This window comes from Felis catus, chromosome A1 (assembly GCF_018350175.1).
Source record: "Felis catus isolate Fca126 chromosome A1, F.catus_Fca126_mat1.0, whole genome shotgun sequence".
NCBI classification, from domain to species: Eukaryota; Metazoa; Chordata; class Mammalia; order Carnivora; family Felidae; genus Felis; species Felis catus.
Window position 1 is genome coordinate 127026098 of NC_058368.1, and position 17100 is coordinate 127043197.

The following is a 17100-nucleotide window of genomic DNA, read 5'->3' on the forward strand; positions in this document are numbered from 1 at the left end:
AGGTCTCCCACTGGTCCCTTCTTTCTGTCAAAGGGGTTAAGAAGCACAGTTTTATTCCATATTCTTTCCTGTGCAGGAGAAACAAAGTTTTCAGTGTTGCCTTCTACTGCCTTATGTTTTGCTTCTACACTCTATTTAATAGCAGTTTTAACATGTTCTGAGAGATCTGTGTAAGGACCTCTTGACTCCAGGTCTTTTGGACACAGAAGTTGATCACGATGGTGTTCTAGCACCGTATACTGCACAGTGAAGACACAACAAAAGAATTAACATCTTATTGGGGAGGCAACAGGAATAGAGAGGCAAAAACTACAATTTTTAGAACAATTTCATTAGAGTTATGCCAGAGGTAGCTATGGGGGCTATGGGAGAAGAAGGGCCTGGCCCAACTTGGGGAACAGGGCAGGTCTTGGATTCAGGTGTCATCGTACCCAAACAATTAGGTGAACTGAGCTAAGAAATTAAGAGAAGAAAGTGAGGGGTACCTGGGTGGCTCAGTCAGTTAAGCATCATGGTTCATAAATTCAAGCCCTGCATCCTCAGCACAGAGCCTGCTTGGGATTCTCTCTCTCACTCTCTTTCTACCCCTCTGCATGCATGCAAGCTGACATTCTCTCTCTCTCTCCCTTCCTCCCCCACCCTCTCTCCTCTGTCTCTCCCCCTCTCTCTGTCTCTCTCCCTCTCAAAATAAATAAAAATTAAAAAGAGAGCAAAGTGAGTTCTAGATGGCAAGAAGAGAGAAGCAAATGCAGATAGCTATGAAACATGGCACACATGGATGGAAGAAGTTGGCTACTGGAAGAGGCAGGTGGGTCTTGGGTACCACTGCCAAGGAGATCAGATTTTATCTTCAGGCTTATCACAGAAGGGTTTTAAGCAGGGAAGAGACATTCTGAGACTAATTTTTCAACTATATCAATTTGGTTGCACTGCAGAGCAGACAGCAAAGTTAAGGGGAATACACAAAAGACAGACTATTTAAGAAAGTGGTTCTCAAATGTTTTGATATATAGTAAGAAATACATTTTCATGGAAAAAGGCTATGAATGTTTGTGTGTATGTCAACAATTTCAGAAAACAACACTTATCCTTGATATTATAGATGTGACTTTACATTGTATTACTTTCTATTCAATTCCATGATATATATATATATATATATATATATATATATATATATATATATATATAACAAAATGCTAAATGCAACTGACAGTTTCAAAATACTACTTCTGTATTCTGGGGTGAGCTGATGAGTACCTGATCTGGAGAAATATCAGTGGCATGGAGAAGAGAGAACAGGTTTGACAAATATTTATGAAGTAAACTAAAAATATAGTTATTTATTTGATGGAGGAGTGTATGATTTCCAAGTTTCAGTCTAGTATAAAAGTGCTGCTTAATTGACAGGAAGAACAGATCTGCAAAGAAACAGAAGTCCAGTTTTGAACATGTTGTATTTAATTTTTAAAAAAATGTTTGTTTATTTTTGAGAGAAAGAAAGAGAGAGAGAGAAATAGAGTGTGTGGGGGGGGGGGGTCAAATAGGGACAGAGGCACAGAATCTGAAGCAGCCTCCAAGCTCAGAGCTGTCAGCACAGAGCCCAATGTGGGGCTCGAGTCATGACCTGAGCCAAAACCGAACGCTTAACGGACTGAGCCACCCAGGCGCCCCTTAAACATGTTGTATTTAAATGGTGGAGTATCATCGGGCACTGCGCTTTTGTAAGAGTCTGAAATCAAGGAGGAGTTCTGAGGACAGGCAGTTTGGGGAATACCAAGTTTGAAGGTAAAACTACATAAGTATATGTAGGCATCTAGAGAGTGCACAAAATGAGAAAAGCAATGAGCCAGAAACAGAATGTTTAAGGAGGGGAACGGGGGAGGTAGACATAAGAAGAAGAGTAGTCAGAGCAGCAAAAAGAAAGTAGAATCGTTTGGGAGAGAATGGTTCCTAACAAATACGTGTTGAATAAATACTTACAGGATAAATCAATGAGGAAAGGGTTTCTGACGAAGGTCTCTAAGATCAGGGCAGAGAAGGCAAAAAAGAGCTCCCTGGACACCGTAGTGAGGGTGGTGGGAGGAGGTGTGTATGAGGACGTCCTCCTACACTGATGTGAGGAGTGCCTGGAAGGTGAGGAGGTGGAGTGGCTTGACCGAGAAGGAAAGGGCAAAGAAGCAAGCCAAGGGATCAGCAAGGGTTCTGTTACCGGGCTTCACTATTGTTTTGTTCTGTATTGTTTTTATGATTGAGACAGACATGAATAGGGAAAGAGGCAGGACAACAGGAGAGATTGAAGAAGCGAGAAAAAGAAAGGAAAATAGAAGGAGAAAGGTCCTGGAGATACCGTGAGGAGAGGTCCGAGGGCACAGATGCAGGGGTGACTTCGAACAGGAAAGGGATGGGTTGCATTACCTGCTGGGACCGGAAGGGAGAACAGGATGGGTATGGATGTCAATGAGAGGATACAGAAACTGGGGAGGTTCGTGTCTTCACAATGAGTTTCTTGATTAGGCTGCAAGTGAAGGCATTTGCTGAAAGGTGATGAGCAGCTGTGGCGCCGGGAGGCTTCACAAGGGGAGGAAGTTTGGAACAAGCACCAAGAGAAGTGAGAGGGCACAGAGCAAGGATGAAGTGTCAAGTGGCACTGAGGGTCCCGTTGAGGTGAATGCCTTGACTTTATTTGAATCCATCTTGGAGTGATGTGGGATTTTTCCCGCCGGAGTTCAGATAAGGATGTGGGGCAGGCAGATAAGAAACTGACAGTGTTGGGTTTTTTCCCGAGAGGTGGAGGAGAACAGGATTGCAAAGAATTTGAAATAGAAACTGGGAAGGCAAAAAGGAGAGGAAAGGAGATGGAAATTCCCAAAGGAGGGGATTGCCGGACAAAACACTCTATTTCCCAGTCTCCCTTGCAGCTACACGTGGCATATGACTGAATGAGCCAAAGGAGATATAAATAGAAGCATGCTGTGGGGTTTCTGGGAGTTCTCTTCCAAAGAGAGGGGATGTGCTATTCTTCCTCTCCTCCCCCGTCTTACTGCTGGCAATTTAGATGTGATGGCTCTCTACATGCCATCCTGGACCATGGAGGCAAAGCCCATACCTCAGGGATGGTGGCGGAATTATCCAAAAGAATCCTAGATCCCTCACAATGCTAGAGCAGTCACACCAGCCCTGGGCTACCCACTCTGGCTCTCTTTTATAGGAAAGAGAAATAAACTTTCATCTTGATTAAAGCATACTTTTTCAGGTCCTTTCATTCCAGATGAACCAATATAGTGTGCATATATAGTGCCTGGAACACTTAGAAGGCTGCCTTGGAAGAGAATGTTAACCCTCCACTGTGTAATGCCACGTAAGGAGCACATTTTACAGTAAGCAAAGAAGCTTTGGTCTTTTTAGGAGATTACAGGCTGCTCTTGATTTGAATGGAGAGGAAACAAAAGCTGACACTTGCATTTCTTCATTAAATTTTTTTAAAATAAAAAAAAAAGCCACATGGATGTTATTGCTTTTTTTCCTGTGATGGCAAGCAGTCGTCTCTGTACTTTTTGCAAAGAAATGTATTAAAAGTAAGGACAATATTAACACCCAGCATGACACATTTCCACGGTCTTACATTTTTTTTTTCCTTTCCTGAAGGGTCAGAATTCCCATCAGGCGGCATAAAATGAGTGGTCTAAGCCCAAGCCTAGTAAATCACTGGTATTGCGTTGTTTTTAAAGTGACCAAACAGCTGTAGTTTTCAAGGTCAGCTGAATCATCTGCCAGGGTCACACGTGTTTCACATGTCAAGAAACGTATATGGGTTCCACTCCATGCAGGATTGTATGGAAAAAGACACTTGCAAACAAGTGATCTGAGGACATGTTTCCAAACAGCTGCTATGGTTATGTGGATAAGAATTACTACGTAAACTGTGTTGAGGACTCTGTTTCCAATCACTCAAAAAGAATATTCATTGCAATTCATGATGTCTACGCTGAGAGGGCCAGTTTGCGATCATGAAGACACATAGTAAGTATTCGATTAGGATACAAAGTAACAGTATATGATTGCTATTATAATCATAGTGACCTTTTTCCTGTGCAAGTGGGAAGAATGTGTACTGGGTATAAAAACAACACCAACCAAACACATAATTAAGATGGAACCTAGTTAAATAGCTAAGGATGGAGGACTTCAAGTAACAAGACTTGGCTAATACTTCTCCCTCCAATTCACGCTACAGGCAACATTGACTAGAAGCTAAAGACGTGACTCTTGGATGCTAATAACTTCCTTAACAAGCTGGAGTAATTGGTATTATGGAGCCAGACTGATGGCACAGGGAGGGGATGACCTCAGGATTTAAGGAGTTTAGGAACAGAAAAACATGTTTTTTAAATTCACATTTTAACTCAGAGCATAGTTAGAGATGTCTGGCTTCAACAGAGAGAAGGAAAAAGCTACTGATTTTTGCAAACAGCTCCTCCAGTGGATTGCCCTATCTCAAAATGGATAATTGGCTTTGAAGAGTAGCTCTTAGATTGAATTTTTATTCAGTTCTCATAATGTTCTTGGTATGTGCTCTTCAAAGCCCACAATCGGCCTCCTCATCTTGTTGATATTTACTAGTCCTAAGGATCTCTCATGTGTGAGACATGTTGAATGAAGACTGCCTTCTGACCAGTTAACCTCTCTCTGCATGTTTCAAGGTTGGCTTCTGTATTCTATAAGCAAAATAGCAGGCACCTCCGAGTCAGCAGAGTGGCGCAGACAGGCATAGACAAATACTCACTCTAGCTAAGTATGGGCTCCAGTCAAGCTGGAAAAGGTCTCTCAGCTCTGAGTCACTTAGACAATCAAGTCCCTGAACATGTTTCTGTCCCTAATATTTTGTTGCTCTAGGCAACCATCAAGTCCACACGAAGACTTCTGCCAACTGGAGAGGATGACGAGCCAGGGGAACCAGAATTTTCTTTTAACTCTTTGTTGAAAATTCAAAATAGCAAACGGTGGGTATCAAAGACATTCTCTAAAGGATCTATATTGGGAAAAGTGGAATTCATATATTGGTTTAGTGTATCTTTTCACCACTACTTAAGGAAGTATAATGATAGAAAATAAAGGCAATCAGAAGCATGCATTTTTAAAAAATTTTAAAAATGCACAAAAGAGCTGGTTGGATTTTTGGATATTTTTAGTAATCTGATATCCTCATTTTATAGATGAGAAACCAGCTTAAATTACGGACCCAAGGTTAAACAGGGAGTTAGTGACAGCTGGATTTATAGCTTTGGTCCCTAAACACTGGGGTTACTGCTCTTTCTACAAGTTTCACAAGTCCAGTGCCACATGCAGAATGAAGGAATGTTAGTAAATCATAAGTAATCACCTCTTTTGTAATAGCAAATGGTCCTGGATGAAAAGGGCTACTTTCCTGGGTAACTGGAAGCAGTCCTAAATGTCTGCAGCTATGCAGTGATCATCCAGGAGGGACCCGTAACTATTCTAAACTATCTGAAAAGCATTCAAGGTCTATCATTGCTCATCTGAATTTGATCTTTGCTTCCTCTGAATTCTTAAGACACTTACTCTCTGTGACACAATCCTGGGAGTATCTAAGATTCTTGATACGTTTTTCATATGTACAATTATATCCTGCTAAGTCCCTGTAGGTAGGATTAGGTCACATTCATTTCCATTTCCCTGAAACCCAGAGTACAGAATTAAACATGTTTTTGTTCACTGGTTGATGATAAGTCACCATTAATTTTATTAGCTCTAGTAGTTTAGTAACAATCTACTTATCCAGAGATGGTCCAGGAACGTATACTATTCAATACCAGGAAGTAGGTGTAAAGAACCCCAGAACAGTCAATAAATACATTTAAAGACTTACTTGTTAAAAAGTGGAATCAGGTCTATAAATACAGAAAACAAATTGATAATTCTTAAGTGCTACTTCTTCCAGAACACCTTCCATATCTTGCTTTAGATCTCCAGCAGAGAAGTACTAACATTTTCTCTGCCCTTCTTTTTAGAGGTGCCATTTGATGCTTGGGCTCAAAGAGACAGAGATGGTGGTGTGGGAGTGGCTCTCCTAGTTTTACTTTTTCTTTGTAGGGAAACACCTAAGGAGATCTGTCATACTTATGAATCTAACCTCTTTGAAGGTCTTATTTGAAAGCAGATTGTGCTACACTGTGCACAAAGGCATTTTAAATTTGCAGGTGTGACTGCCCAAATTAACAACAATACTTTGAACTTTTACAGAACCTTTCATCAAATGATATCAAAACAACTCAGCTTATAAAGCCTTAGGAAGCTGGTGGACAAAATATCCTATTGATATATAACTGGGGATTTACTGCATTAGCTATGTTAGTGATTTGTTTCAAGTTCCCAGACAATGGTATGTTTAGGCAAAGGATACTATTTTCTGCGGGCTACATCTCCAAATTGTGATACTTAATCTTGAAAAATTAAAAAAAAAACAATCGTTTTCTTTTCAAATTTTTTGCTGAATTTTAGTTACCAGTTCACATGGACTTGCTTGTCATCCTTGGGCAAGTGCCGTGCTATTCTTTTCTCTATTGTTCCAATTTTAGTATATGTGCTGCTGAAATGAGCATAGAACCTAATAATTATTTTTCCCTCTTAATTTGGCCAAGCATAGCTTCTTTTTGGTGATCCAGAGAAAAGCTCATAGAACACACTAAAATGAACTTCACCTGTGGTGAAGGAGAACCATACTTACCAGTGGGTTTTAAATGAACAAAAAAGTGTCCTACAAATCTGTTTGAGTCTTCTGGTTATTATTATTTAAATGTGTAGCTGTGTAGCATGTTTCTCCAAAAATGCAAATCTAATCTTTTTCTGTTTGTCTCCTTCTGGCTTCCTTCACTCTTTTTCCTCACATACATTGCCCTCAACTGGGAACAGGGGTGCATTCTTATTTTCCCAGATTTTAAATCTGTTGTAAAGTAAATATGAGCAATATGTGTCTGAAATGTTTATCAGACTATCGTTTTTATTTGGCTTTGTCCTAGCATATTAGTTTTTTTTTTAATTTTTTGCCCCATTTCAATGGTTTCTTTGATGTCTTGTTTTGACCAGCTGCTGAGCTTTATGTGGCTGTCCATTTGCATCACTTTAAAAAATGGTACATAAATGAAATTTGAACAAAATGAACAATACTTTCACATTGTTTCAAAATCAAACATGTTCCTAAGGAATCTGATTTATGGCAGATGGAGAACAAAACCTTCCAGAGGGAGGACTGTTAAATGAGTCTTAATTGCTTGCATATGAAAATATAGTGACTAAGATTGTGTGCACAATTAGGAATTTAAACATGTAGAAAAGAGCTGGCCGTGGAAACATTTTAGCAGGCATAGCTAGTTTGTATGAACACAGACAATAGAAGACAAGTTAGTAAAGGAAAATAATTTTAAAAGAAATTTAGTTGTTTACTTCATCATTCCTTATGTCAAGCTTCCAATTGTAAAGATGATTCATTTACCTCTGAAACTCAATGTACACTAAAAAAAAAAAAGAGGTTTATTTAAGAATTAGAATTTCTTTCTCAGTCCCTACTATGTGCCAGATATTAGGCTTGGTGCTTATTCATCTCATTTAATCCTTAAAATAACTTTCTGAGGTAGGTTAATTATTAACTTACATTCTACAGATGACAAATTGAGGCTCAGAGAATAAGTTGCTTCAAAGTGAAATGGCTATCAAGTGATATATCCAGGGTTCTCTGTATTTATTGAATGAAACCAAAGCCCAGCTTCTTACAGTGCATAGCTGTTCCCCTGGAAAAACACATACCTTTCAAAAAAAGTAACACTAAGTGTGCCTGTACTTTCAGTTCTGTGTCAAAACGCTTTCCTTGTGTTGGGTGACATGGCGTGGTATGGCTGGGTGGACGGGCCAAAGTTGGTCAGGTCTGGGAGCAGGGGTTGGGGCAAAGATGGCAGATTTAGACACAGAGGCCAGAGCTGGGTGGCCTCAGAAGCTCTGTCAGGGTGTTGGGTTGGGAGGGCAGTGGTCAGGTGGAAGGATCTAGTCAAGAGATTCAGCGCTTCAGTGGCTCTGTAGGCAGCCACTGAGGGGGCAGTGAGGTTCCACCTGATGGTTCTGCCACAGTACGTGGTACTCAGTCTAGCTCCCCACAGCTAGGGTTTGGGCCCTCCTGCTTATGATGACCCGGCTGTTCCAAATGCATAGTACAGTGTTCTATCGTGAGCTTCCGTTTGTCTTCAGAAATCTAAGTCCACGTCATGCCTCTAATGGACCAAAGTGTCTTTTCCATGGGACCTCAAGTCGTCCTTCAGATTCTTTCTCCTTAGGAAATCTTCACCTTCCTGGAATGGGGGTATAGGCTGTTTCTAAGGACTTTGATGAGGGTCACTATGTGGATATCCAAAACTAAAGATCAAACAATGAACCTTCAAATAAACGTAGAACCCCAACTCATTCATATACTGGGGTCTACTTACATGTTTTTTTTCTCAGAAAGTTGAAACGCTTAAAAACAATCTGTCTCTATTATTCTGTATTCCTTAAAGTAAACCCAGACCACAGTTCATTTAAATTACTATTAAGCCAAGATCATAGAAATGTAAATTATTCCTCACTTTGATTCCTTATAAGCAAACCAGGAGCCACAGATCATGAAACTCTGTATAGAACTAAGCATAAACGTGTGTGTTTTAAATGGTCAGGCAATCAAGTCACTTTTGTACCTTCAGAGGAACTGGATTCCCAGGGATACATTAATGAACAAATGTCATCCACATTCCTAAGAACCTTAATATTATAAAGAGCAGCAAGCTGAGAGATATATTAGCAAAATAAAGTGTGTTGTGGCCAATCTTCTTATCTCACTATAATCAGTAATAATTTGGGGTCCACCAACATGTATTTCTCTTTTCTACCAGTACCCTAATTTGTTTCAGGAAATTATCTGGTGTCTCCATTGGATAATTTTAATAATAGCATAGTCCAAAGTGATCAAGTGCTTCCTATGTGCCATGCATAGTGCTTAGTTTTCCATAACTATCATCTCAATTTTCTTGAACTCCTTATGAGAAAATTACTACTATTATGCCTACTTCAAAAACCAGGGACTTGAGTATATGGAAGGTTAAATGAAGTGTTTGAAGAAAAGCATCTGTAAGTGGCAGAGCTGGGATATGAACCCACATAATCTGGCCTTATAACTTAGGCTCTTGGTACTACCTTATGTTACATAGTGTGGGAGAACAGCCAGATGTCCTGTTCTCCTTTAGCCAAGACCCAAGACCCAAACTAGACCAGTTAGACCCCTTCATTGGAATTTAACTCTTAGACATATTAACAAAGAAACTCAAAACAGTTATAGGAGGCTCTCTAGATTGCTCCTGCCATGAGAATTTCCCTTCATTTGTGCCTTTCTAGCACTCTGAAGATGAATGGAGTCCTTCATCCCTGATCCTTCAGCCTCCTGACTAATTATCAGGGAATTGGAAATTATTTCCAATATTCTATTTTACTGAAGTAAAGTAGATTCCATTTTACTAGATTCTATTTTACTTAAGTTAGCAGAGTTGGGTTTTACCTTGCACTGGAGGATCATTGCTGATGTACCATCATCTAAGGGAAGGGTATAAGCCAGCCTAGAAGAGAGCTGGGTGAGAATCCTCAAAGAATAGCATGCTGAAGGACTATAAGTGCTCAGTGATAATGTGATAGACACAGTGAGAAATAACCTTGTAGTATAATGCCAGGTTGATTTCCTCTGCTTCCCTTTCTGTTGAAATGATGAGGGCTTGGGCCCCTCTCTTAGCCAGTAGGGCTGGGACACACTGGCCTTCTCCTTTATCTCCAGGACCTTCAGCAGTTTCCAGTGAAGAGAACTGTGCTGGGAAGATCTTTAGAAATGCAGACTGTGCAAGGTGTGTTGAAGAGGCAAAAAGACTCCGAGAGACCGTTGCATTCCTCTCAGAAACTGACAGGATTTCAGATGAAGCTGACTCTTTCAAAGTGTCCCCTGTGAACACTTACCTATATGCTTGCTTATTCTATATGTTGCCATCACTCTACAATCCTAGGACATTGTCTTGGGATTTCCTTGCCACGTCTGTTATACTTCTTCCAAATGCCTCAAAATTGTCTTATCCCTTGGAGTGGATTAATTTCTAGAATTAGCCTGATCCAGGCTATTCTGACATCCTGTTTGCTGACTAGCATTGGTAATCGTATTGGAAATAGTATTTCTTGTCAAAAGTGAAGCATGACAGTAAACCAATGAGGTGACTCTTTCCTCTCTGGCCTATAAACTATTCCCAAAACTGTTTCCAAAATACTCTCAGCAGTGGCATCTGGACTAAAAACAGGTACATTTTACAAAGGTAACTACTTTGAGGATCAACATGAATGGCACAATAGCGTCTACTGATAGTTTTGTAATGCTCATCGATATATAAGGCGCTTTTCACCTTTTAGTAAGAGCTGCCATTTATTATTACCAGACACTGTGACAAATTTTCTACATGCATTATCTTGTGTAATCCTCAAAATTAGGAGGATATTATTATGAGTATCCACCACATTTTAACAGAAAAGAGTCAGGGCATAGAGTAAGTTGTCGAAGGTCACAAAGCAGGTGAGCAGGAGAGCACGGCTTTCGTGAAACCCCGATCTCCTGACTTCTGAGCCCTCTTCTTCTCTAGGTTCCCACTTGTACATCAAATTCACAAATAAAACTTACAACAGTGTGTAATTTTTTTTTTCAAAATAAAAACCTGCAGGAAAAGAAAACCTAGGTCTATTTGTATGTAAACAATTCTTGTTAAACAGCACAGTCACACAGTCAGAGACTTGAAGTGTCTCAGAAGCCCTTGCCTGTTCCTCAACTTCAATCTCTCAGTTCCAGGACTGAGAGTCCTTTTCTGTCACCCTCTCTAGTTATTTGGAAGACATTTACTCTTTTATAAGTCTGTCTTCTACTTTCTCATGCTGTTAAGTTTTTCCTAAGTTCCTGAACTGGGTCCCCAGGACTCTTTGCAGTGTCTGAGCTAAAATCCCAGCACAGACAGCTTCCTGGTTCTGTAGGAAAAAAGACCTCTCATTCTGACTCATTTCTTCCTCACTCCCTTCCTCCTGCCTTTCCTGATTTTAGCTATTTGTCTATCCAAGCATTTGTGAACCCTTTGCTTTCTTTTTTACTTAATGCTCTTTGTCAATCAACAAAACACATTTGATCTTTTTCAATTCAGAAAACTTCTAGCATGATGGTTCTAAAGCTCAGGGGAGGTATTTTATGCCTCACTGGGTCCCAGAGCCTAAACACAGTCTTTCACAACCTAGAAACAGAGAGAGAAAGGGCAAACCCAGGAGGGCACACAGAAAAGAGATTCTCCACATAGACAACTCAGTGTGCAATATGCAAATATCAAAAACATACCAGAAAGAAAAAGTCATAAGCACCCATGTAGAATACAGTGAAGCAGAAATACTTCCAGACTGCCCACAGTGCCAGAAAGGAACCACAGAGAAAGAGAGAGGATAGCACACTAAAAAGCACTGGATATTTAGACATCGGAAATATCTACAGGAAGTGCTTCTGGGGGATAGAGAGCTAAGGAACTTCATGGCTAGAAATCATGCCCAAGAAAATATAACAGGTATGATGGGCTTATCAAGAGTCTAAAGCAAAGACATGATGAATCTTATCACTTGTAGAAAGTGCTATTTCAGGGGTTAAAAGTGGTCCTAGAAGCAAGGTGAGTGGGAGCCTCAAGCACTGCTTTTTGCCCCTAAACTTCTGACATACTCTATGTGAGGCACTTCTCACACAGACCACACCGCCACTCCCTGTGGAAGTTCCTGCCAGGGTACTCTCAGGAGGTTCTTCAGGAGAGTCAGGAAGAGGATGGTAGGAATTAAAGAATGCTTCAAGAATTCTACATCCTAGGCAGGAATCCTTTCCTTAGCTTATGTAACTGAGTTCTTAGGGTTTCCCAAAGGTTTCTCTGTATCCATAGACTTTATCCATTCTCTTTTTTAAAAATGTCTAAGTTTATTTATTTTGAGAGAGAGAGAGAGAGAGTGTGCCGGGAAGGGGCAGAGAGAGAGGGAGAGAGAAAATCCCAAGTAGGCTCCACACTGTCATCACGAAGCCTGATGTGGGGCTCGAACTCATGAACTGTGAGATCATGACCTGAGTCAAATACAAGAGTCAGATTCTTAAGCAACTGATCCACCCGGGAAACCCAGACCTTATCCATCATCTTATCCTACTATCCATTCATATACATTCATAACAGGACCATATAAATTTATTTTCTGTCCTCCTTAAAAAAAAAAAAAAGAACAAAAGAACAAGAAAAATTCCTAGGGAGTCACTGTCCTAGGGAAGAGGCAGATGATGACAGACTGTATGTTTGTTTGTTTGTTTTTGTGCACAAGTCAATAGATCTTAAGAAGGGAAACCTTTCCTTTGAGTCAGCTGTAATCTACACTTTGTCATTTGTGGCTGTATATTGGATCCTCATACGGTTTAAAGGAGATTATGCTTATAGAGTCTTCAGTAAGTATTAAATGTCAGAAAATGTTACCTTTTATTAATGTCAGTATCCATACCATCTCCAACTGATTTTCTAAAAGTATTTTCTGAGACGGTGAAAGAAGGCTGCTCTAAGTGAACTCTCTGTTGATTCATGGAGTCAAACAATTCAGTGTCACATTTAGCCAGTAAAATTTGGGGAATTAGACCAAAAGGAATTTTCACTGCTTTGCCCCACCACAGTAATGTATTTCTGAGTATGCCTAGAATATTTTCTACAGAATACATGGGTGGGAAGCCCTTTGTGGGTAAAGGGAGCAACTTAAGAATGCAGCTTTTGTTTTCTTTCTTTCTTTCTTTCTTTCTTTCTTTCTTTCTTTCTTTCTTTCTTTCTTTAAGGAAACTTGGTACTGTGTCTAAGAACACAAAAACAATACAGTTACTAAACATAACATTTCCCAAGCCCGCTCCCACCCTCACACGCAAACATGGACATGATACTTCTCTTCTAGGAGAAGAGCAAGCTTGTCTAATTAAAATCTTGTATACATTTTGAGAGATAACAGCAATGGCAGCCCCGTAATGACGACCATGATGACGTGCTTTACACTGATAATAGTATCACCTTGTCTTTCCTTCCTAATCACACAGCACTTCACACATAGTATCTTGTTTATCTTAGACTGCATTGTTCGTTACATGGGGGTGTGGATGTCACTAATACACTTTCCAGAAAGACAGTGATTTTCCAGCAAATTACGAGCAACTCAATGACCCCACTGTGCACTGGCACTCTCACCCACATCATTCAGTATTCCATGATTCTCCCAAATTTGGCTGCCCAAATGGATCATCTGGGAGCACTCATAAAGACTGTGAGTCTTGTCCCAAAGATTCTGTTCTAGACTGTCTGGGAATCTATCCTCTTATTTTTGTTTTCAAGCATCCCCTGGTGATCTCTTTTGGTCAGGCAGGTTTGGGAAATACTGCCCTTTTCAAACTCAGGGCAGTAGGAAGGGATATTGGCTGCAGTGGACTTGGTGAACATTCAGATCCTCTCTTTCCGTGGTAGCTTTGCTCAACACTAGAAGGATAATACAATAGTCAAGCCATAGGCGTCATAGGCTCAATAATCAACAGATAGAGTACTGTCCTATCTGAGGGATATATTATTTGAAAATATAGTTCATTCTTCACTGTGGCTCCCCAATACTGAGATATCATTAGGCAGCATCTCATTAGTACCTTTTCCAAGTGAGAAGAGGCAAACAGTTGAGACCCCAAAAATACATGTTTGTCACTAGAGTCTATATAAAATGATTAAGCTATCAGCCTTTGCTACTTACTAGTCAACAGCTAAGAATGTCTTAAATTTAATCCATTACACATAATTAAAATGTATTAAATGTGTGCCTAATGCCCACTTAGCACCTTATCATGTAGTCTTTAAAATAGTAGCATTTTTACATGATTAAAATTTTGCCATAATTCATGTAAAAACCTTTTTATTACAGGTTTTTATAACAAAATAGAATTCCTACAGTATTTATTATTGGGTTGTTTTCCATCTTTTATGCTTATATACATGTGCTGTGATGAACACCGTATGACTTCTGTTTTCACGTCTTTTCTCATCACTCTTCAAGGTAATCAACTGCCAAGTATTCTCAACTCTGTCTCTGAAAACAGTTGTCAGTCTATCCCCTCATCTTCACTGGAGACACCACCACCCGAGTTCAGAGTTGCGTTATCCTTAGCGTGTACTTGACAGATAACAGCCTACTAATGAGGATGGGGCTGCCTCCGGTCTCTTCTTTTTGGTATGTTTTCTATCCTGCTTCCAATATTGTCTTTCTAAATTATATACTTGCTCCGCTGCATAGAAATGACTGATGACTTGGGGCACCTGGGTGGCTCAGTCAGTTAAGCGTCTGATTCTTGATTTCGGCTGAGGTCATGATCTCATGGTTCCTGGGATTGAGCCCCACCTTGGTGTCTGCATTAACAGTGCAGAGCCTGCTTGGGATTCTCTCTCTCTCTCTCTCTCTCTGCCCCCCCCCCCACTCATGCTCTCTCTCTCTCTCTCTCTCTCTCTCTCTCTCTCTCTCTCAAAATAAGTACACTTAAAAAAATGATTGATGATCTTCCCTTGCCTATAAAACAAAGTCCACCATGATCAACACTGGCTTCCGATACTCTTCACTGCTCCTGTTTTGTTGCTCTGCACACTTTCAACTCTCTTTGTCTTTTACTGTCCCTAGTCTGCTGATCTGACAGGCACCCATGCTTCCACACCTCACTCTTGCTGGCCCCTTGGGGTCCCTTGACTATACGCAAAACTCTACATTCTTCAAAGCTCAGCAAAGAACTTTCCATAGATAGTACCTGTATTTGAAGTTGCTTCAATTATGGCCACTTGGCTTGTACATAATCATTCATGATTCCTCTCCCCTCGATTGTGAATTCCTTGATGCCAATAGTCACATTTTACTCATACCTTGATCTCTAAAACCTACCCTATTTCAGGCCATATAGAAGGCACACAGAAAATATTTGTTCACCAAATGGATAATAATCATAATCATAATAAAATTCTAGCACTTACACTACCTACCACTTGTTGAATACATTCTTGCTACCAATCACTGACTTAGAATTTACTGATGAGAAAATGAAAGCTTAGAGAATTTATGTAAATTGACCACAGTTAAAAAGCTAATAAAAGGAAAGCTAGGTTTTCAATCTATAGGGTTCAACTCATACTGGCTGACTAAATAACATGCAGTTTCATTTAATTATGTCAATTAATGTTGTAACAAAATACCCAGAGCAGATATTCAGGCAATAGATATTCAATTAATTATTTTCCCCATGATTACACATTTGTTTTTTTCACTGTTTATAACGCCAAGTATTATTTCAATCACTTCCTGGTTGAAAAGTCATTGTGTTAGACCTGCTTCCCCTCTCTCTCTATCTCCACACACACATATGTATTTATAAATATATATTTAAATAGAAGTATAGAAAGGCAAAACAGGTTAGCTTATAAAAAAGAAACAGACTTTTATACCTCTAAAAGATTATAAATTTAATAATCATATAGTCATACTTCAACTATTTAAGGAAATCTTTCAATTCAATGCTTTTTCTGGAGAGGTCTTTTTCATGAAGGAATTTTTATAAAAGTAACCTCTTTTGGCTTAAAAACTTTAAAACACTCGATAGTCAGTAGATGTGTTAAGTGTCAAAGTAAAATAAGAAAAAAACTTGCAAAAAAGTCAATGTACAGGGGAACCTGGGTGGCTCAGTCAGTTAGGCGTCTGACTCTTGATTTTGGCTCTAGTCATGATCTCACAGTTGGTGAGTTTGAGCCCCATATCAGGCTATGCACTGACAGTGCAGAGCCTGTTTGGGATTCTCTGTCTCCCTCTCTTTCTGCCCCTCCCTCACTTGCTCACTCTCAAAAATAAACATTTTTTTTAAAGCCAATGTACAAATAGTCCCATACACAATCTTTATCCATGTTTCCTTCAAGTTATTAAACCACATGTACTCAGCATTTTTCAATCACATTCCTAACAAAGCTAACTGAGCTTCCATTTCCTGCAATTATCAAGAGTCTTGCTATAATGTGCTCTTATTAAAGGAAAAGGGAAAATAGGGGAAGTACATGGTGAAGTGGTGCCTGCTACTAGTAGAGTGGACTTGTGTGCAATGGATTGGTCTCCTCCTGCACGCACACCACCTTAACATGCATTTCCATCCAATGTCTCTTTGACCTCTCTCACCTAGACCCATTTGTCTTCTTTATGCATATCTTGCTTTCAATTATTATTGCACATATTTCTTTTTATGTTATATACACTATTTGTTATTCTCTCTCTCTCTCTCTCTCTCTCTCTCACACACACACACACACACACACACACACACACACACACACAGACTTATAATGACTTAGCTAAGTACCTAGCATCACTATTGTCACCATAAAATACTTTCTTGGTGTCTTTTCTTTAATAAGCTCAAAATGTTAAATGATTAGCCCAGATAATAGCACAATAATTGTTCCAGTTAAGTACCTTTGGTATTCTTTTTGTCCCCCGTTGGATTTTAGGAATGACTTTGTGCTTTAGAAGAACAATAAACATGCAAGGTTAAGTTTATTCTCACTGGGTTTCAACTAATTAGTACTATTTGGATAATTTACTTTTTATATCTTCTACTTACCAAACTGACTAAATTCTATTTAGAAAACACTTGGTTTTTAAGGGGTTGTGAATATTCAGGGTAAAATATGTGGAGTGGAGACTTACACCAATTTTTTTGTGGACTAAAATCAATTTTGTTTTATGCTAGTCACTGTATCGCATGACTCCCTCTATAGGTAAAGTGTAAGCAATTATATTCACTTTATCACTTATAGAGAAAAACTTGTATTTTTTAAAATCTTGAGCCAAAAGACATTTGCCTTAAACCTCCAAGTTCGATTTATCTGAGAGCCTAGAGGTTATATTCAGTGAATATAATCGAAACAGCTCTAAATATAAAGA

At 39.5% G+C, this 17100-nt stretch overlaps 1 protein-coding gene and 1 non-coding gene across 15 annotated transcripts in view; both read right to left on the reverse strand.

Moving 5' to 3' along the window:
• The window catches only part of PDE4D (phosphodiesterase 4D), a 1455129-nt gene that overhangs the window by 163843 nt on the left and 1274186 nt on the right, over positions 1-17100 (reverse strand). The window lies entirely within an intron of this gene.
• LOC111556914 lies at positions 6515-6623 on the reverse strand. Its single transcript, XR_002736618.1, has one exon. It is a non-coding gene; the product is annotated as a U6 spliceosomal RNA (small nuclear RNA).